Source organism: Dasypus novemcinctus, chromosome 3, assembly GCF_030445035.2.
Source record: "Dasypus novemcinctus isolate mDasNov1 chromosome 3, mDasNov1.1.hap2, whole genome shotgun sequence".
Taxonomy (NCBI): domain Eukaryota; kingdom Metazoa; phylum Chordata; class Mammalia; order Cingulata; family Dasypodidae; genus Dasypus; species Dasypus novemcinctus.
In genome coordinates, this window is record NC_080675.1 from 87,932,166 (window position 1) to 87,956,344 (window position 24,179).

Consider the following 24,179-nt stretch of genomic DNA (forward strand, 5'->3'; position numbering starts at 1 on the left):
GAGATTCAGGTTCACCTGGCGTAAGAAACAGCTGGGAGATTTAAGTCTCTGGGACATATAATTAAAGGGTATGGTACTAATTATAGGTTCAAATAAAAGGGGCAGAAGAACTTTTTGTAGGGAAATTATAAATGAGCTTCTCTATTACATTGGAGGGATAAATGAACATATATAACTAGGTAAATCCCCCTGACAGGGTACCGAATTCCTGGGGTTGTCTGTCCTGCCTATAGGGTCTGATATCTCTAGAGCCCTCAGGAGTCCAGCTATTTGAGGCAATATTTACTGTGGCAGTCAATAAGATTCTGCTGAGACATGCATAAGTGTAACCTCTGGAATTACCTCGGACTCACTTTGAAATAACTTAGCCATAAAAACTCTTTTGTATTTAATATTTCCCCCTTCTGGTCAAAGTCTTTTTCCAGATGCATCACTGGTTGGTCCTTAGTAATAATCCCTCAGTGCCAGGGAGGCTCATCCCCAGGAGTCATGTCCCAAGAGGGGGGAAAGACAATGAGTTTTAGAGTGAGGCCACATTTGAGTAACATGGAGGTTTTCAGAAGATAACTCTTAGGTAATATATATTACTAGGCTAAGTTTCAATTTTACAAGAATGTGGTTCATAAGTACAAGCATCCATAACAAGGGCCTAGCATATTGGTCTGGTCCTCTTCTGCTAGGCATTGCCTATATATTCTCCAGGATGGGAATTTAATATTTTGTTCATTGTTGTGTGGATCTCCACCTGCTGAAATAATATCCCATGATCACATGACCACATTTATATTCCATAGAAGCATGCCCTGGGTGCATCATTTGCCACACATCCCCCCACCTTAACACCCCGCACCAGGGACCCTCCTCTGCCATAATTGCACCTTTTCTGTAATTCAAAACCTCTCCAAAATCAAAGTCCCCAACAATTTCTTGCATTGTGTCTTTCTTCACCAAAAGATCTGTTATCTTTCATGTACGTTTACAATTTCTTCTGTATGTTCCCCAGTGTCTTATTTTTTTTTCACTTAATTTTCAAAAAAGATTTAGGTAACAGAAAGTCACATTGAAAATTTAGGGGATCCCCATATGCCCCACCCCCTCCCTTTCTCACATTTTCCTCTGTTAATAACATCTTATATGAGTATGGTACATTTGTTACAATTGAATAAATATTGAAACATCACTACTAACCATGGTCAATAATTTACATTGTGGTTTACACTTTGTACCATAAAATTTTATAGGTTTTTACAAAATGTATAATGGCCTGTATCCATCATTGAAAAATCATGCAGAACAATTTCAGTGCCCTAAAAATTCCCTATTTCCATCTATTATTCCCTCCCCAGCCCTCAGATCCTATGGTACAACTAATTTTCACTTTTTCAAGAATAAATTTCACAGTTACATGTATTAATATTGAGGGCTTGACTTACTGATCTGTGTTCTTTTATTAAGCACTGTCTCTGTATTTGAGACATTCTTGTTCCTCTAATTGAGAATGTGGCAGGACTCCCCAGATGGGAGTTTAATATTTTATTGTTTATTGTGTGGGTCTCCACAAACTGAGATAACACCATATACCTAGAAGAACACATTCATATTCCATAGAGGCATGTCCCAGGTGCACCCTTTTCTACACATTCACCCACCACTGACAGCCTGCACCAGTGACACTCCCCAGCCATGTTTGACAAAAAAAAAAAAAAAAAAAAAATCCCCACAATTGCAGTTTCAACCACAGACCTACAAATTCCCAGAATTCACCTGTTCCTTCCTCCAGCACTGCCCCCAGACCCACAGATCATCCAAACCAACCCCGACAACACTGCTGACCCTTACATTCCAGCACATTAAACTCCACTCAAAATTCCCTGCACTACCATTTTCCTCATCCTCTGTCAAACCACTTCCGTCCACCTTACCATAGGTTCTGCCCAGATTAAGCATCTGCTCACCACACACTACTCCCTTTCCATCTTGTGATAACCTACTTTCCAGACTCTATCTCTGTGAGTCTGCTAATATTTTTAGATATCAGTGAAATCTGCAAAAACCTGCACATTTTTAAAACCATATTAGTCAATTAAAGTTAGATCAACAATGTCATTGACTTGGTGTTTGCCACAGTAATTGCTTGGATCAAATTCCAAAAAGCATAAATTGTAATTTTAAGTGAAAAAAAATAATAAGCAAGTTTCTGTAGCAAAAGCAATTTTCTAAATAATGTAACAGTTATAAAATATGTTCAATTTTTTAGTTAGAAATTCAAAATAATTTTGGAGTATTAGTTTTTATTTTCTCAAAGCACCTGTTCCAATTATCTCCACTCCTGTTAAGGAACTTCATTACCAAGAGGTAGCTGATATTTAAAACCTATAACCTCTAATACATCTTTCTACCCAGTGTTAAAAGGATATGCAATCTATAATTTTCTGTTTCTATAATTATCAACTGCAGATATTTAGAAACTATATAGTGTAACATCTAAATAGAAATTGCCAACAGTGAATGACTCTTAACCCTATTTTTAATGTACAGGGTTTAAAAAATGCTGTAAGTGAAGTTCATGAGTATTATGACATTGTGAATCTATTACAACTTATAAAGAAAAAATCCATAATAGTTGCTCAATCTCAATCTTACTGAAGTACTGATTTATTCATCAGATTAGATTATGAACCAATTTGATATTTCTATAAAATAACATCTTACATTTGATTTCCTAGCTTCATTTCTCACACTCAGAAATATGATATTGGTGTTTTGAATATAAAACAAATTTCATTGAACTTCATGGTTTAATTTTTATAACATACCTGTGAACTTATTTGAATATAGATTCCTGGTTGTGGGGGTCAGAAATCAAAATTTTAATAAATCCCTAATTGGATTCTGGTATAGGTTTTCTAAGGACTACAATTTATGCAACGTTTCCCTATGTGGTTGACAAGTAAAAAACAGAAAAGCAGGAACTCCTGAAAATGATTGTGGAAAAGACATAAACTAGCAAAACAGAATGGAGCAATAGCAATAAATATGAACAGATAATTTGCAGAAGAAACAAAAGAACAAGCGCTAAAGAGATCCTCAAATTCATTACAAATCAGAAACAAAATAAATAAAACAAGGTATCACTCTATATCAGACTGGCAAAAAGCAGATGATGGAAATTGCCAATATTAAGGAGATTTATGTATATAGAACCCAGTGTCCTGCCAGTTGAATGGTCAACTAGTACAGTTTCTTGGGAGAGGAAACTGGACGTTTGGTTAAATTGATATACACATTTGCTTTAACCTAGCAGGTCTGTTCTTGCCAGACACAGGTCTTTAAGGGAACATGTGTGAGGACGTTCATTGTTTTGCCAAGAGCAGGGAGCGAGATGTTACCTGTATTTCCTCTTTGACAGAGTGGACAAAAAAGATGTGGTGGATACACATCATGTACAGTATTTAGGACTAGATGTAACAGACCAGATGTAAATGGATCAGGATACGCAGATGCTAAACATAGTGCAGAGAAAGGAAATGAGAAGTACATAGAGCAAATTTATAATATAAATTTATATACATAAACTAACATACATCAAAAACAACATATACAGTTTATGAGAACATAAACATCACAAAGGTTGTACATTACGTTTGTTAGAATGGTTGTGCACTGAGGGGGAGAAATTAAGATGGACATGAGAATTAAATGGAATAAGTAATTAAAAAGGCAAGAGGAGGAACTTATGAAGGCCAATTATGATGATGTGTCAAGAACTCTGGAATATGATTTATTCCAGCTTCTAGATAGCTGTATATGTCATTTTTCAGAACCATTTTTTTACATGTAATTTGAATGCCTGAGAGGTGGCAGATTTTCTATGAAAAACACATATAGAGACTCTTACCTACGTATTTCATAGTCAGTATTGATTTCATGTAAGGTTTTTCATTTATTTCAACCTGTTATTTCAATTGTGAAAAAGGATTATGTTTTGCTCTGATTATTGCAATTTTTTTCCAAGCATTTGTTGTGAAAAATAACATATAGATTATATCCAATAGTCTCTAAAGCCTGTTAAACTTTTGGAAAGGGAACAAAGTATTCTAAATATAAAAAAGTTGAAAAGCATGTAAAACACAGTGATTACATTCAAGATTGATTTGTAATGAGAAGAACAAAATAGTTTGAGCTTAATGGGTATGATCCTTGTTTAAGAGCTGTGGAGGAAGGAACTATGTTTTTCAAAATGGTTTAATAGTAATTTATTTTTTAAAAGTTTTTTGAAATACTTGGAAGAGATATTAACATTCTTTTTTCAGAAACTGCATTATATTCCCCCTCCACACCAACCAAAGGTCATAAATGAATTTTAGAATATATATTTTGATAGTATTAAGACTGATTTTAAAGGTAGTCAAATAAGTAAATATGAGAACAAAATATAAACATTTATTTAGTGGTCAGTGTATTAACAAAGATATGCCAGTACCTTTTCTCATAGAGAGATGCACTTCCTAATAGAAAACAGCTGATGTTAATGTGAGTAAAATATTTCATGGAACCTAGGAAAAAAGAAATATACATACTCTTTACTTCTTTTTCATTGCTTCTTTTATGAAAACATGGCATTTTTGTCCAAGAAGATTCTGCTAATATATATTTGTAAATATTTGTACAATAAATGTTTTAAAAAGGTTGAAATGCTATGAAAATTGAGAAACTTCTGAGAGACAAAGTACAAATTGTATTCAAAGTACAAAGAAACTTAAAGCTCATCAACATCTTCATCTGTTTACAGGCCCATCTTGAGAGTCACAGGCACAAACTCTTTTCTATAAGTAAGTTTCCTCCACTACCTGAAAAAAAAAAATGCCTTTCTTGTATTGCGGTTCTGCCTCTGAGTTCTGTCAGCTTTTGTATGCTTGAAAAAGTATGTTTTTCACATTTGTTTTTGAAATATTTTTCACCAGATACAGAATTCTAGGTTGATAGCTTTTTCTTTCAATACTTGAAAGAACTTGATTCACTGACTTCTCACTTGAATTTTCCTACAAGAAATCTTCTATCATCCTTATCTTTCTGTCTTTGTACATATGTCTTTTTCTTCTGGCCGATTTAAAATTTTTCAATCACTAGTTTTGAAAAATTTGATTATTTTCTGCCTTGAAGGAGTCTCTTTGATGTCTCTTGTACTTGGGATTCATTGCGATTCTTGGATCTGTGGATTTAGTTTTCATCAGCTTTGGAAAATTTCCATCTGTGGTTTCTTAAAATATTTTTCTGTATCCCATCCCGTTACCTGCTATCTCCTAGGAACTACAACTACATGTATATGAGGCCACTTGAAGTGGTCACACAGTGTATTGAATTTCTGTCCACTGTATTTTCTTCACAGTGTTTCATTTTAAGTGGTTTTTATTGCTATGCTTCAGAGTTCACTAATCTTTGGTTCTGCATTATCCAATCTGCCATTAAATCATACGGTGTATTTTTTTCATCTCACATTGTACTTTTCATTTCTAGAAGTTAGATTTGGGCCTTTACTTAAAAATATATTCCCTAATTTTACTTACATTTTTCAACAAATGGAATGCAACTGTAATTACTATTTTGTTGCCCTTATCTGTTACTTTTAATATCCGGGTCCAGTTGGGGTCACTTTTCATTGATTATGTCTTCCTTATTATTTTTTTCTAGCTTCCGTTCCTGAATTTCTACACTCTTAACTTCTAGAGAAAGAATTCAGCCTATGTTTAAGAAAAGAGGTTAGGAAAGAGAGAATTAGAGTGAATATACATGACAGAATTTGTTTGAATTTCCTTTCCTTTCTGGTGGCATGCCCTCATCCCTGCTATAGCATTTATAAGAGTTCTGTTATACATCCTTCTGATGAAATTGGCAGTTAGAAGTCAGCAAAGACAATCTTGGCAGAAAGTGACAGTACCTCTATCATCACTGAACTTGCAAAAAGGAAATCAGAACATGTTATAGACTAATGCCAAAAGGAGTCCTTTTGTTTCATGTCTAGAAGTTTGGGCTGGACACTTGTAATAGTGTAAGATTTCCATTCCTCCCCAAGAAATCCTTGCCACGTTCATCCTTGAAATAGAAGCATTACAAGACATACTTATTGAACCTCTTTATAGTTCAGATTGACCAAAAAAAGGGGAGAGAAAAAAAAGAAAAATACACCAGGGGGAATATCCCTGCCTAGAGAGAAGATTGAAAGGGTGACTTAACAGGTTATTTGCATCTCTAATTTCTGTGACTCCATTGGAATTGGAGTAGTGAAGTGATTTTGGCTGTTTTGATTAGAATACTTACTGAGAACAAGCAATTAAATCCCAAGTGAGTCACTAAATGGCTAACATTTTTAAAAGCAGTAAAATAGGGACTCACATCATCATCTAAATATAAGACACCGAGGAAGGGAAGATAATGCTACTATATAGTCATATTTAAAATATGTATCCAGATTCCTATGCCCTGACATTCCAAACTAGATTTAATATAATCCCTGAACTGAAATTAGGAAAACTCACAAGAAGATAAACTAAACAATTGTGTTAGGCTAATACTTACACAGCAAAAAATATGGCATTTTTATAGGTTGAAGAATATTTTTCATGATCTAAACAGCCAAAGTATCATGAGTATTACTGTAAGACAATTAAATGTGGTAATTTGAAAACTCTACTAAAGGGAATGCTTCATTAAATAAAAAATAAATATCTTCTGCAAATACTTTATTTTTTAAAAAATTTATTTTTTATTTATTTCTCTCCCCTTCTCCACTCCCCCCACCAAGTTGTCTGCTTTCTGTGTTCTTTCGCTGCGTGTTCTTCTGGGACTGCTTCTATCCTTATCAGCGGCACCGGGAATCTGTGTTTCTTTTTGTTGCATCATCTTGTTGTGTCAGCTCTCTGTGTGTGCGGCACCATTCTTGGGCAGGCTGCACTTTCTTTTGCACTGGGTGGCTCTCCTTACAGGGCGCACTCTTGCACATAGGGGTCACCCCTGCGTGGCAGGGCACTCCTTGCGTGCATCAGCAGTGCTCATGGGCCAGCTCCACACGGGTCAAGGAGGCCTGGAGTTTGAACTGCGGACCTCCCATGTGGTAGGCAGCCCTATGCATTGGGCCAAGTCTGCTTCCCTGCAAATACTTTAAATTTTATGGTAAGGCCATGTCAAAATAGATAGTCTACATACTTCCTCAAATCACACTAAAGTTAATTTGACCTGGGAATAAACAACAGATTTTAGTTACAAATTCCAATCAAGAAATGGGAAACATTGTGTTCTGCAGGATACTTATCAGAGATGTCAGAGAGAATTCAGAACTGACAGACTACCTGAATGTTCTGGAAAAATCGATGTAGTGAGCCATACATTGTCAAAGCAGTTCTTACAGATCAATGCTAACATGTCTTGTTTTTTTAATGGAAAAGAAGAATATTTTAGGGAGAAGTTAATTGATTATTTCAAAGGCAACCAGAAATCATAAGTAGACAGCATTTAACATCACCAGGAAAGGGGGAAAAGATGTTGTGAATGAAAAGAAAGGAAATTAGGAAAGTATATTTCAGGAAGCTTTGGAAATTCCTTGGGGTGCCTTTTGAGAAAGCTCGTGAAAAACAATTGTTCTGGAAATGTGTACATTTTTAAAAGGATGAATATAAACAGAACACTTTCAGGAGCCAAAGAATTAGAAAAGGTAAGCATTATTATGTAAGAAGTGGAAGTAATAATGCTTAAAATAAAAGTTAGGCCAGGTCATCAGAAGAATGAATCAAGTTGCACCAAGATATATTTAATTTAGACCACATTAGTTAAAAATGAACCAACTTGAAGATTCTCTTCTACAATAGAGTAACAAAAATACTTTCTCAGATTGGAGTTGAGGTATATTACAAAATACATAGAATCATTAGTACTTAATATTATAAAAAGTGTTGTGGTTATCATCATAATGGATTTTCTTAAGTTTAGTAGTATACTTTGCATATCAAAGGCAGTGTAAAATATAAATTTTAGAACTCACAAATCAGAAATAATTAGGAAAAAAGTAAATACAAATAATAGCAAATTATAATTTCATAACAAATTTAAATGTGTTTCTTTGAGGAATTTTCAGTAATTCAAATGAGACCAACAATAAGCATTAAATGTTTATAGTTACAATGACATTTGCCAATAATAGTTGTGTTTTGTTCTAGAAAATATCTTCTATTTGCTTGTATAATATATTATTTAGCAATGTATAGAGCATGATGAATATTAGCCTATCATAGTTCTATCAAAGTTCTATCATGGTACAACTACTGAAAACAAACATATCTAGAACTTTCATTTTATGTCAGATATTGAGCTAATTGTTTTAGGTAGTTTTTCTCTGCTGATTATGACAACAATGATATGTTGTAGCCTCTATTGTTTTTCCTAAATATGGATAACACATACAAGATGTAACCAGATATATTTCTTTCTAAATTGGAAGTATTTGATTTAAAAATACTTTTTTAAAATAATTTTAAAAATGTTTGATGAAGTTGTTGTAATTTAGACTACTTTTAATTTTAATAATAATTCTAATAACTCATTCTAATAACTCATTCACACTAATACATTACATCATAAAAATACGAACATGAAGCATTATTTGGAATTTTATATCAACAGGTTGTATTTTTATGTTGCCACTACAGTTATGATTTATGGTGGCTTTTTGTGTATTTTCTAAGACTTATGTGGTAAGTAGATATTACTTTTAAAATCATAGAGTTTAATTAATCAGGATTAAAAATAATCTATAAACTAGCATAATAAATAAATTTGGAAATTTGTGCTATAGAAGAAAACATACTAGCCTGAAATACACATTTGAATAAAATGTGTCATTTTGTGTAAAGGATGCCTGGCCATAAATTTAAAAGTCAGTCTCTGGCTAGTACTATTAGAAGATACAGTCACAAAACTTTGGGACTATTGGTCAATTGAGTTTTCATTATTAATCTAATTCATCTATGCAATGATTGTGTCTTTTTCCATAAATGTTAAAAACAACATGTCTTTGTGACCCAAAGCCAGAGAAATACTTACAGGGAAGCTCCCTGGTTTAATCTCACTTCACTTCCACCACAACCAAGCTCTCTTCAAGGAAGATCTTTTAAAACAGCCCTTGAGATAACTTAAACCTCTGCTCCTCTCTTGAACATTCTTCCTCTGTGGTCATTTGTCCAAGTCTAAGTAAACCCAGTAGTTAATAATAAAGTTCAAATAGTTTATTACAATAACAGGAATTTCATAATATGATTCCAGAGATACAGGGCTTCCTAACTAGACTCAGATCACATGCCACTAAATGCTTGTGATTTTCACTTTTAAAATATTTCCCCTCCATGGCAAAAATATTTCACACACACACACACACACACACACACCCCTATTATTCTGTTAAAAAAAAAAAGAAATATCTTCGAAGGAACTGAAGTGGTATTATTGTCTCACATTACAATTGTCCTACATTCACACATCTACCTGATTGGATTAACTCCTTTAGTCTAATGGCTTCCATTCAAGTCTTTCTGGTTGAATCAATTTCTATTATTGTCTTCTCTTCATACTGTATGATTTATTCTTGGTCTACTTTTTTCATCATCCAGTATTTGACAGATTCATCGTTAGAGCATCAGCTCGCTGTTCTCGACATTTCTTCCCCACTATACCCAATATTTAAGTTATTTTTGTAATGCAATAATAGTTAATAAAGACTAACATAGTTTATAAACTACTAAATTCATAAAGACTAAACTAAAATTTAATAGTAATAGCTTTTCTGACACATATATACACTCTGTCATTAGCAATATTGAAGGAACAGAATGTACTAGTTATTTGTTGGATGTTTAGGATTATAAGAAGTGTTTGATAGATCATAAATAAGTAATGTTAAAAATAAAACAAATTGAAAATAAATATTTGGAAAGAATAGCTGTGAAAAATTTCCTTGTAATCATCTTGTAGAGTTTTTAAAAAATAATTGTATTATTAATTGAAGTCCATAATTTACATTAAGGTTCCTGTTTGCATCATAAAGCCCTATGGTGTTATTTTAATTTTTATTCTAGTAACATGTATACAACCTAAAATTACCCTTTCAAATACATTAAACTATGTAATTCAATGGTGTTAAATACATTCACAATGTTGTGCTACCATCACCACCATCAGCCACAACCACACTTTTTATCACATGAAACAGAAATTCTGTATCGATTAAGCTTTAACTCCTCATTCCTTGCTCCCGCCCTGGTTCCTGGTAACCTGCATTCTCGTGTCTGACTGTGAATTTTCTTATTTTAATTATTTCATACTTTTGAGATCATATGGTATTTGCACATCATAGAATTTTATTACAAATAAAGAACAGAATAAATACTTGAAAATAATAAACATATCAATTGTTGCCAAATGATTTATATTTTAGTATGATCTGACTCCGTATACAAAGAGGACATTTTATGGCACCTGGGAAAGGGATTATGAATTCAGTCTTACTGTTAAGTGAAAATATTAAATAATAGCTTAAATAATAAGCATAGGTAAAGGAGCATCAACACCTGCCAGATCATACAATATATTCTAAAAGAAGGAAATAAAATGATGATTAAAACATCATGGTTTCAACTGAAAGCAGGAGGATTGCATCCAGTATCCATGTAGAATCTAAGCCCCCACTTGACATAGAAGTGCAATGGACACAACCAATCCAATGTCCACAGAGAAAATAGTGGCATTGGTGTGGGAAGGGTGGCCATGATGGCTGCTGGGTGCGGGGAATGGGAGGAAGAAATGAGATGGGGAGGCGTTTTCGGGACTTGGAGTTGTCCTGGGTGGTGCTTCACGGACAACTACGGGACATTGTAGATCCCCCCAGGGCCCACTGGATGAAACGTGGGAGAGTGTGGGCTATGATGTGGACCATTGACTATGGGGTGCAGCAATGCCCAGAGATGTACTTACCAGGTGCAATGGATGTGTCATGATGATGGGAGAGAGTGTTGCTGTGGAGGGAGTGGGGGGTGGGGGCGGTGGGGTTGAATGGGACCTCATATTTTTTGAATGTAGTTTTTTTAAAAAAAATAAATAAAAAAAAAAACATCATGGTAAGCTATGTCTATGAATGCTGGCAAAATATCCATGTCCAAGTAATAAAATATTTTAAAATTAATAATTTGATATATAACAAATGAAATATACATAAGCTGAAAATAAATTTCCTTTGAATTAATGCTAAAGTAAATGAATGGCAGAGGTGGCTTCATAAATGTATTGAAAAATAATTTAGGAATGTCTCATTATCTGAATTCACACTGTCTGAATAGTCCCTGGGATGACTGATAAATTTGTACCCAAAACACATTTGGATATATAAATTGCTATAATGAATCTGCTTATATATGCCTTTAAATGAAAAGCATTTAAATGGTTCAAGAATTGTTAAAAGAATAGCTAATTCTATAACAGATTTTCTTGAATTCCAGGAGATAATAAAAATACATAAGCAAAATAAAATCATTTTTCCCACACATCCTTTGTCTGCCCTTCAGAATTCTGTAGGCAAGCTCTGTGAGTCACCTTCCACACAAGCAGGACAAGTTCAGGGACCATGAGTCCCTTAGGCCACTCCAGACAGATTGAACCAGACATACATGATCCTAGTATGTGTACAAAGTCACACTGCTGCCTCTAGAACCAGAATCAAGATCTGCTCTAGAAGTGTGGGCCAGCTCCATGCTGAGTTGGTGAGGGGTGTGAGAGGGGCCAGGCAAGACTCCAGGAGATCCTGTCACTTTATCTTTTTTTTTCTTAACAGCAAATTGGAGCCATTTTATTTTTGCTTTTAATATGTATCAAATGGGTTTGTTTTATTTTTAAAGTAGCTTTAGATTATATAAATGATATATCAAAAATATAGGGAAGTTCCCATATATACACCTCCTCCCCTTCCACAGTTTTCCCCATTAACAAAATTTTTCATTAGAGCGCTATGTTTGTTAGAATTGATGAACTCATGTTGAAGCATTGTTGATTTGCATGTCTTATTTTTTTTGTCTTACTAAAATATTTTATTTTATATTATTTTTGTCTTTATTTTTTTTATTTTACATTAAAAAAATATGAGGTCCCCATGTACCCCTTACCCCCCTCTCCCTACTCCTCCGCCCATAACAACAATCTCCTCCATCATCATGCAACATTCATTGCATTTGGTGAATACATCTCTGAGCACCGCTGCACCTCATGGTCAATGGTCCACATCACATCCCACACTCTCCCACATTCCATCCAGTGGGCCATGGGAGGACATACAATGTCTAGTAACTGTCCCTGCAGCACCACTCAGGACAACTCCAAGTCCCCAAAATGCCCCCACATCTCATCTCTTCCTCCCATTCCCTACCCCCAGCAGCCACCATGGCTACTTTCTCCACAACAATGCCACATTTTCTTTGATTACTAATCACAATAGTTCATGAATAGAATATTAGTAAGTCCACTCTAATCCATACTCCATTCCTTCATCCTGTGGACCTTGGAATGGCTGTGTCCACTCCACATCTATATCAAAAGGGGGCTTAGATTCCACATGGATGCTGGATGCAATTCTCCTGCTTTCAGTTATAAGCACTCTTGGATCCCTGGTGTGGTGGTTGACCTTCTTCACCTCCATTTTAGGTGAGTGGGGTAAGTCCAATAAACCAGAGTGTAGGAGCTGAAGTCTGTGAAGGCTCAGGGCCTGGCTATCACATGGTCAGTCCAGAGATTCAGGTTCCCTGGGTATATATTAAACCCCAGCACCAACTACAGTTCCAGTAAAAGTAACAGGAGAGGCTTGTGAACAAAGATCACATCTGAGTCCAGCTCCATCACACAGAAACACAAACTCCAAAGTAGGGTCAACTGACATGGCACTGAACTCCATCTGCCATTACCATAGAACCTGTGGTTCTCTGTAGCCCTCAGAAGTACCAATACCTGGGGTTGTATCTACTTTGTCTGTCTCTGGGACTCTGCTGAGGTGTGCATAAGGGCAACCCCTCTAATAACCTCCTGGCTCTTTTGGGAGAATCATAGCCATATAAACTCATTTGTCCTTTCCATATCCCCCTTTGATTCAAGTCAAAAAGCATTTTTAACTCCTGGTATTATGTGTAGATTCTGCTGGTCCGAGTTGACCCTTTTATTCAAGGTCATTTTCTAGTTACGTCATCAGCTGGTACTCTGTAGTAATCCCTCGGCACCAGGGAGGCTCATCCCTGGGAGTCATGTCCCATGCTGGGGGGAAGGCAACGCATTTACATGCTGAGTTTGACCTCTCTTATTATTGCAGTTATTTCACTGTTTCTGAAGCTTTCAGAAAGATGTTCTGCCAGTTCTTGTTGGTTGTTCAAGTTTCTGTGGTGGAAAGGAGCCTACTTTTTGATTTCCTAAAGTGAATGATGACCTTTAACTCATTTGTAATATCCACTCCCTTCTTTTTTCTCAAAGTATATGGCAATTATAATATTCATATTATTATTAATATTTTTACTTAGTTTTTCTGTTAATTCATTTCCAATATCTACTTTAGTCAAAATATTCATGATAGCATTACAGAAAATGTCACAGAGCCATTAAGAGTTTAACTTTAACAATTATTTTACTGGATCTATGCATATTTCTTGTCTAATCCAGGAAACTTGTATTAAGTAAAATTTAATATTAAACTTTATCAATTTTTCCATGCTAAAGAACACAAAAGCATGACAAAATCCATAGTCTATGATCTTGAAAGAAGTGAAAATGGATGCAGTTGTAACCAGATTTTTAGCAACTTTTTTTTTAACTTTATGGAATGTATACTTATAGATGGTGACTTATTTTTCATGGTGGCAGACTGCTTTTTTTGAGGACTGACTGTTTTTTCTCCTGTATTGTAGCTGAAATATGTTACAAAAAGTAAAGTAACAAAAATAAAATGTTTGTTGCATTTTGCACAGCTAATATTTGGATTTACTATGGCAAGAATGACTGCCATGATGTAAGTCCATACTTGCTAAATTAAATTGTACCAGAAGGAGCTTAAAGAGAGCCAACAAAGGCTTTATTTACTAAGAGATTTTACAAACCACTCTAGCTAACCCCAGGAACAAGAACAGAAGCAGTAAGAGAGAGGCACAGATATTTTAGATAAAAGAATAAAGTCTGCTCTGAGAACAGTCTGACAGTGGGAGGCAGACGAATCCAGATCTAAGGGAACTCTAAGTTAAGCTGAACTCATTTAATACTGTTCAATGAAATAAATGCTGTACTGTAATTGTTTTGTTCCTCTGGAAACCACAAAATACAAAAATATGTATTCTGTTCTATGTTTTTTGTTTTGTTTTGTAATTATTATTTTTTTGTTTTTAAAGATCTTTAGAATATATAAATGTTACATAAAAAATATAGGGGTTTCCCACATGCCCCAACACTCCCCCCTCCCACACTTTCCTACATTAATAACATCTTTCATTAGTGTGGTACATTTGTTACAATTGATGAACACATATTGAAGCATTGCTACTAACATCAGGCTATAGTTTACATTATAGTTTATACTCTGTCCTGCACATTCTGTACTTTATGACAAAATATATAATGGTCTGTATCCATCATTGCTAAGTCATTTGCAGTGTCATACAGGGCAATTCCAATGTTCTGAAAATGCCCCATATCACACCTATTCTTCCCTCTTCCTCCCCTCAGAATCTCTAGTGTTTACTGCTTTTATATCAATAATAATAGGTCTTCCATTTCTAGGATAGTAAGTCTACTTTACTCCATTGTTCACTCACCAATCTTGAGGATTTTGGGGTGGTGATGCCCATTCTATTTCTGATTGAGTTGGGGTTTATATCCCATGGGGCAGATGAATGGAACTATCTGGTTTGCAGCTGCAGACACCCTGTTCCTTGCAGTGGCCATTGTCCATCATCTTCCTTTTTGTTAGTTGTCCTGGGCAAATCCAATGAACTGGGCAGCAGGTGTTGCAACTCCGCTGAGATTCAGGGCTCAACTGGAACAAGAATAGATCAAAGATATAAGTCTCTGGGTCATATATTTAACAAGTATATTGCTAATTATAGGTTCAAATAAAAGGGGCAGAAGAGCCATATGTAGGGAAACTATAAATTAGTCTAACTCTGTTACACTGGGGAGCGTAAATTCCAAAGAAAGATTCACTGGCAGGGTGCCAAATTCCTGAGCTTGTCTCCCCTGTTTATACTCTGTGGATGTCTCTAGAGCCCTTAGGATCCTCCTCCTGTTTGAGGCACTGCTTACTTTGCCGGTCAATGAGACCCTCTGAGATGTGCATAAACATAACATGTGGAAAGTCCTCCTGACTATTTGAAATCTCTTAGCCATAAAAAGTCATGTGTATTTAATATTCCCCCCTTTGGTCAGTTCTTTTTCCAGATGCATTGCTAGTTGGTGCTTGGTAATAATCCTTCAATGTCAGAAAGGCTCACCCCGGGAGTCATGTCCCATGCTAGGGGGGACAGGTAGTGTGTTTATATGCTGAGTTTGGCTTAGGTAAAGGCCACATAAAGGGGCTTTCAGGAAGTAACTCTTAGATAATATATAATACTGGGCCAAGTTTCAATTTCACAAGAAAAGTTTCATAAGTACAATCATCAAAATTAAGGATCTAGCATAAGTCTATCTTTCTTCACTAGGCATCACCCTAACACACTCAGTGGATTCTTGCTGTCCTATTAAAGAATGTAGCAGGACTCCCAGGATAGGAATTCAATATTCTTTTGGTTATTTTGTGGGTTTTCACCCACAGAGACAAAGCCCTATGAACACTTGAACATATCTATATGCTTTAAAGGCATGCTCCAGGTGCATCTTCCTATCACTGGCACCCCACACCAATGATCCTCCCCTGCCACAATTGTGACCCTTCTGTGATCCAAAATCTCTCCAAAAATGAAGCTAACAAAATAACAAAATAAAATTAATAAGAAAATAAAATTAAAATAATAATTTTAAACATAAATAAAATATAAAAAAATTAAAAATTGAAATAATAGAAAATATTTTAGACATTGTATCTTTCTTCACTGTAAGAGCTGTTGTCTTATATGTACAGTGACAATTTCTTCTGTATATTCCTCCAGTGTCTTTTTTTTCATTTTATCTTCAAAGAAGCTTTAGGTTACAGAAAAGTCACTTAGAAAATATAGGAGTTCCCATATACCCAATGCCCTCCTCCTTTTCCATCTCCCCTTACTAATGTTTTATATATGATTGGTACATGTGTTGCAATTCATGTACAAATATTGAAGCATTGGTACTCACCATGGACAATGGTTTACATTATGGTTTATATTTTGGACTATTCACTTTTATAGATATGGACAAAATTCAAAATGGCTTTTATCCATTATTGCATGATCATGAAGAACAATTCTAATGCCCTAAAAATGCCCTCCTTTCCATCCATTCTATTCTCTTCCCCTCCCCTGGGAATCTGTGGTAACCATTAAGTTTCAATTTTTCAAGAATAAGATTCATAATTACTTGCAATAATACTGAGGATTTGACATCTTGGTCTGTTTTCTTTTATGAGGCACTGTCTAGGCTCTCAAGGGATGCTTGTCCCTCCAATGTTCTTGAAAGCTATTACTTTCAAGACATTGTAATCAGACATTCAGAATATTATATATTTCCCTGATGTTCTCATATTATTTTTAAATTTTTATTTTTATTAGAGAAGTTGTGAGCTTACAAAACAATCATGCATAACGTGCAGAATTTCCATGTATTACCCCTCCATCAATACTTTACATTGTTGTGGAATATTTGTTACAGGTTATGAAAGAGCGTGATCAGATTATTGCCATTAACTATGGTCCATAATGTGTACTTACTTGGTATATTTTTTTCCAAACACTCCTATTATAAACCCTATGTATTTGTATTGTATATTTGGTTTGGCTCATGAAAGAACACTCTCATATTTTACTGTTAAACACACTCCACATGTTGCCCTATTTGGTTCACTGTGATATATAATCCTATGCCTTGTACATGGCTTTCACTTTCATCACAGAGTTGTGTAGTCATCACCCCAGTAAACCCTTGAACGTTTTCCTCATTCCAAAAGAAAAAAACCCACACCCAACTATTACTGACCCTTAGTTTTGATATAATACCTAATTTGACATTTATACAAGAATATTACAATATCATTGATAACTCTAGTCCATAAGTTAAATCAATTGTATTTTTCCCATGCATCACTATACTTTTACCACATTGTAATGGTGACATACATTTGTTCTAGTTCATAGAAGAACATTCTTGTATTTGTACTATTATCCACAGTCCTCATCCATATCTGGGGTTAATAAGTTATTCTATTCAGTCCCTAGATTATTCTCTAGCTTTCTTTTAATTGACATTTGCATCACTAGACTGACCCGTTTCAGCCACAATACGGTTATAAACCAGCCTATTTATTTATATTTACCATCATGTTTTATCATCAACTCTTTCCATTTCTACAGTCAAGCTAATGGGAAATGAAACACTCATTAAGCATCAGTACCCTCCTTTTAGTCCTTATCCTATCTCCTATTAACCTTTAGCCTATGTTTTAGCTCCATGTGTTTATTCTTCATGTTTAGTTCATACTAGTGAGACCATACAATATTTGTTTGTGTCTGACTTATTTCACTTAGCATATTGCCTTCAAGGTTCATCCATGTTATGATATGTGTCCCAATTTCATTTCTTCTTATAGCAGCATAGCATTCCATTATTTGTATATACCACATTTTGTTCATCCATTCATTGGTTGATGGATACTTGGATTGTTTCCATCTTTTGGCAACAGTGAATGACGCTTTGGACATTGGCGTCTAGATGTCTGTTTGTGTCACTCTTTTCAGCTCTTCTGGATATATTCCTACTAAAGGGATTGACAGATCATATGGCAGTTCTATATTTAGCTTCCTGAAGAATCGTCAAATTCTCTTCCACAGAGGCTGTACCATTCTACATTCTCATCAAAAAAGAAAGAGAGTTTCTATTTCTCCACATCCTATCCAGCATTTGTTTTTTTCTGGCTTTTGTTTTTGTTTTTTAATAATGGCCCTTCTGTGCTTTGTGAGGTGATATCTTTGTAGTTTTTTTTTGTTTTTTGTTTTTTTTGTGTGTTTTTTTTTAGGTATTGGGGATTGAAACCAGAACCTCACACATGGGAAGGAGGCATCCAACCACTAAGCTATATCCACTCCCAATCTCGTAGTTTTGATTTGCATTTCCCTAATAGCTAGTGATCTTAAATTTTTTTTTATCTGTGCTTTTCCACCGTTTGTATTTCCTCTTGAGAGAAATATCTACTACAGTCTTTTGCTCATTTTTAAATTGAATTGCTTGCTCTTTTACTCTTGAGTTGTATGATCTCTTTATATAGCATGGAAAACAAACCCTTATTGAATATGTGGTGTCCAAATATTTTCTCCTATTGAGTGAGTTGCCTTTTCACCTTCTTGATGAAGTCCTTTGAAGCACAGAAGTGTTTAAGTTTGAGGAGGTCCTATTTATCCATTTTTTCTTTCTTTCCTCATGCTTGTAGTGTAAGGTTTAAGAAACCACCGGTTACTAGCAGGTCTTGAAGATTTTTTCCTACATTTTCTTCTAGAGGTTTTATGGTTCTCACTTTTATATTTAGGTTTTTGAACTATTTTGAGTTAATTTTTATATAAGGTATGAGATAGGGGCTCTCTTTCTTTTGGATATGGATATCCAGTCTCCCAGCATCATTTGTTGAGTAAACTATTCTGGCAGAGATTGGTGTGCTGAACAGCCTTGTCAAAAATATTTGACTGTAGATGGTAAGTCTGTTTCTGAGTTCTCAATTTGGTTCCATTGGTTTATATATCTATCTTTATGCCAATATCATAATATCATGCTGTTTTTACCACTGTAGCTAGGTAATATGATTTAAATTACCAAAGTGAGAGTCCTGCAAATTTGTTCATCCTTTTTAAGATGTTTCTGGCTATTTTGAACACTTTACCCTTCCAAATAGATTTGATAATTTGATTTAACTATGTCAGGTGTCTCAGGTTGAGTCCCCACCCCTTCATGAATCTGATATAAAAAGATGCAAACACAAAAAGACAAACGGAGAAGAGAAGTTAGACATTTTTGATCCTGCCATGTGACAGAAATGAATGTCCAAACATCTAAAGCCCCAGGGAGAGATGGACCATTTGCCTGATAACTTACAACTGAACCTGGGCAGAAAGACAAGACTTACACCAGGCTGCAGCTCAGATCAGGAAGAAACTGGGCCCATGGAGCCTAAAGGGGAAGAGGAAGCCCTGACGGGAAGGTTGAAACTGGCAGAGATCACACATCATATTGCTTCAGTACATAGCAACTGACTTTGGTGAGAAAGTTACTCAAATACCTTGACTTGGACTTTCCAGGTCTTGGGACTGTAAGCTTTTATCCCAAATAAATGCCCTTAATAAAAGTCAACAAATTTCTGGTACTTTGCATTGGCACCCTTTTGGTATACTAATACAAATATTTTGGATTTAAAAATTAGTGAATATTTTGTTGAGGGTGTTTGCATCTGTATTCATTAGGGAAATGGGTAATTTTCTTTTTTCATAATATCTTTATCCAGCTTTGGTATTTGGGTGATATTGCCTTCATAGAATGAATTTGGTAGCATTCCTTCCTGTTCAATTTTTTAGAAGAGTTTGAGTAAGATTGGTATGAAATCTTGAATTCTTGGTAGAACTCACTGGGAAAACTTTTGGTCATGGGTTTTCATTTTGGGGAAATGTTTGATGATTGTTTCAATCTCTTTGCTTGTGATTGGTTTCTTCAAGTCTTCTATACTGCTAGGATCAGTGTAGGTTGTTCTTGTGTTTCTAAGAATTATTTCCATTTCATCTACATTGTCTAGTCTGTTCATAATATCCTTGTATGATATCTTTTATTTTGTGGGTTCACTAGTAATATTCTCATTTTCATTTTTTATTTTATTCATTTGCATTATCTCTCTTATTGTGTCAGTCTATCTAAGAGTTTGTCAATTTTGTTGATCTTCTTTTGCTGTTGTTAATTCTATTGTTTTTCACTCTTAAGTTAATTTATTCCTGCTCTGATCTTGGTTATTTCATTCCTTCTGTTTGCTATGGGCAAAGTTTGCTGTTCTTTTTCTAGTTCCTCTGGCTGTGTAGCTAGGTTTTTTATTTTAGCTTTTATTCTATTTTAATGTAATCATTGAAGGCTATAAACTTCCCTCTCAGCACTACTTTCACTGTATCCTATAGGTTCTGGTATGTTGTGTTCTCATTTTCATTTGTCTTAAGATATTGATTTCTCTTGCAATTTCTTCTTTGACCCACTGATTATATAATAGTGCATTGTTTAACCACCATATATTTTTTTAATGTTCCCTTTTTCTTCCTGTTGTTGATTTCCAGTTTTATTCCATTATAATCAGAGAAAGTGATTGCTATACCTTCAATCTTTTTAAAATTTATTGAGGTCTGTTTTGTTACCCAACATATGGTCTATACTGGAGAAAGATACATGAACATTCAAGAAGACTGTATATCATGCTGTTTTGGATGTAATATTCTGCATATGTCTGAGGTTTAGTTTGTTTATCATATTATTCAAGGTCTTTTTTTCTTTATTGGTCCTCTTCCCAGATGACCTATCCAATGATGTGAGTGTATATTTAAGTCTCCCACTATGATTGTAAAGACATCTAGTTCTCACTTCAGTTTTGCCATTGTTTGCCTCATGTCTTTTAGGACATCCTTGTTGGGTACATCCTCATTAGGTTCCTCCTGGAAAACTGTCCCTTTGATTAGTATATATGACCTTCCTTGTCTCTAATAACAGCCTTGCTTTTTAAGTCTATTTCATCTCATATAAGAATAGGTCCAGCTTTTTTTTTGGTTACTTCTTGCATGGAATTTGTTTTTCCAGCCTTTCACTTTCAATCAATTTGTGTCCTTGGGTCTAAGGTGAGTCTCTTGTAAACAGAATATAGATGACTTATATTTCCTTATCAATTCTGCAAGTCTAGGTCTTTTAATTGGAGAGTTTAATCCATTAACATTCATTTTTATTACTCTAAAGGCAGTTCTTAATTCATATGTTCTAATCTTTGGATTTTAACACCATATCTCGTTTTCACCACTCTTTTTACATTTTTAGTTACTTTTACTGATATTATCTTCATTTGTAATCCCTCTTGCTTTTCTTTTCAGGCTGCAGCACTCCCCCTAGTAAATCCTGCAAACCCAGATTCTTGGTTACAAACTCTCTCAGCTTCTGTTTATCTGTTAATATTCTAAACTTTCCATCATTTTTGAAATACAATCTTCCTGGATATATGATTCTTGGTTGGAAGTTTTTCCTCTTTCAATATCTTAAATGTATCATACCACTGCTTTCTTGCCTCCAAGGTTTCTGATAAGAAATTAGCACTTTATCTTATTGGCCATTCCTAGTATGTGATAAATCTATTTTCTCACTGCTTTCAGGAGTCTCTCTTTATCTTTGGCACTTGACATTTCTAATTACTGTGTCTCTCAGGGTAGGTCTATTCAGATTTATTCAGATGGGAGTATATCCTGCTTCTTCTTTGACACAGATATCTTTGTCTTTCAGTAGTGTAGGGATATGTTCTACCACTATTTCCTCAAATATTCCTTCTGTCCCTTTTCCCTTCTCTTCTCATTCTGAGACAACTGTGATGCATATGTTTGCACATTTCTTGCCATTATTTAGTTTCTTTAGGCCTTGTTCAATTTTTTCCATTCTATTATGTGTTATTTTGTATGTTCACTTTCAGAGGCCCTGTCTTCAAGCTCACTGTTCCTTTCTTCTGCCTCTTCAAATCTGCTGTTATATGCCTCCAGTGTATTTTTAATTTCATTTAGTGTGACTTTCATTCCTGTGAGATCTGATCTTTTTCTATGTATGCCTTCAAATTCATCTTCATGCTCACACAATGTTTTCTGATGTCCTTAATCTCTTTATCCATCTCACTGAATTTATTAAGGAGACTCATTTGAATATCTATCATTATTGTCTCAACTCCTTTATGTCATCTGAGGCTTGTTTGTACCTGCGACTGGGCTATATCTTCCTGTTTATTGGTATGGGTTGTGACTTTTTGTTGGTGTCTTGGCATACGATTTACTAGATGTATTTATACTTGTCACCTTGTCTGTATAGTGCTTTCTATTTAACTGGTTTTGTATTACAGCTCCTTTTGATACTTGGTTCAACTTAATTTGGAACTTTATAATGGCTTATGTCTAGCCAATCTGAATTTTTCATCTCTTTTACATCTGTTTCTTGCCCTCTTTCCCTTGCTGGTTGCAGAATAGGTGCCAAGGATGTGATTGGTACTGTAAGCTATGGAGACTGAAGCTACCTACTTTGCCCCAGATACTGGTGAAGTTTCTCTCAACTTTCTCTCCTGCCAGGGATAGGGACAGAGCAACAGCTGTGTGCAGTAATTCAAGCCATGCAAGTCAAGATCTTTTGTAGTTGCCCAGAGGGACTGGTGAATTTCCATACTTTGTCCTCCAATACTTGGATGGGAATGGATACACAAGTGTGGGCAGCAAACTAAACCATGGGAGTCAAAACTGACTACAGTTGCCCAGGTAGACTGATGATGCACAAACCTCCCTCCTCCCCTGCAGATGTCCAGAGTGCCTGGGGAAACCCCATCCCTCTCCTGTCTTATTGGGAGCAGGGAAGGAGCCACAGATGTGTCCAATAATCTAGTTCATGTGACTTGAACGCGTCTACATTTGCCTAGAGAGGATGGTACAAGTCACCCCAGGTTCCTCCTTGTCAGAGGCAGAGCTGGAGCCTAGGTAAGGGCTGTAATCCAACCTGGGTATGAAGAAGCTGGTCCCTACCATCACTGTGATTTTGCATAATTCTCTCATGGTGTCTGGTACCCCCAAAACAGGTGATTTAGATAGCTCTGGATGACTAATAACTGGACTGTAGGATGAGCTGACTCTTGGAGCTCCTTACTCTGCCACCATCTTGCCCACAGCAAGTCTCATGCTTGTGACTAATGCTCAATTTTCATATCCATGCCAGAAGGAAAATGAGTCTAGACTACTTTGAAATCAATTGTCTGAATATATTGCCTCCAGTGATATTAATGAGAAAGAGCACTTGAAGAATGGGTCAATCTCAGTGAGCTCAAAATCAAAGATGATGTAAACCTTGGTTTGTGCTTAAGCATATGCTTTCTTTTTAAGTCAGCCTCAGTCCATCTCAGTCTCCCATTTTCTTTGACACACACACACACACATACCACAACCTATCCCTATGTTACAGGGCTTCCATTTTCTTAGTACAGACATAGCTTCTAGGACTTACTTTCCTTTTGTTCCTCAGGATTACGTACTACCATTAAGTTAGATAGACTGCTTCAGCATTATATCCTATCATGCGCAATTGATTGCAAGTGAAAAGTTTCTTAACTTCAAGGATTCATGCTTTCTAGTGAATACATGTCACCATTTATACATCCTTGAAGAAATTTTATAAAATGATTTAATTGATGTTTAAAATAGGAGTACCTATGTATAAATATATATGCATGCATACATGTGTGTAGATATATAATTCCCTGCCCCCCCCAGGGAAGTTTTTGTTTTTGTTTTTTATTTTTTATTTTTTACACTTTTTAAATTTAAGGTAATAGATCACAAAGAATGTTTCATTAAAAACATTTTTAAAAAATATAAAAACAAGGTTCCCATATACCCCACTCCTCACCCCCGACCCCATCATTTTTGTAAGTTGTATTTTTTAAAGACATCATAAAAAAATATAAGAGATTCCCATATACCCCCACCCCCCCAAACCCCACTCCTCCCACACCAACAACCACCTCCATCATTGAGGCACACTCATTGCACTTGGTGAACACATTCTGGAGCACAGCTGCACAACATAGATAGTAGTTTACCCTGTAGTTCACACTCTCCCCCAGTACATTCAGTAGGTTATGACAGGATTTCTAAAGTCCAGCATCTGACCCTGCAATATCATTTAGGGCAACTCAAAAGTCC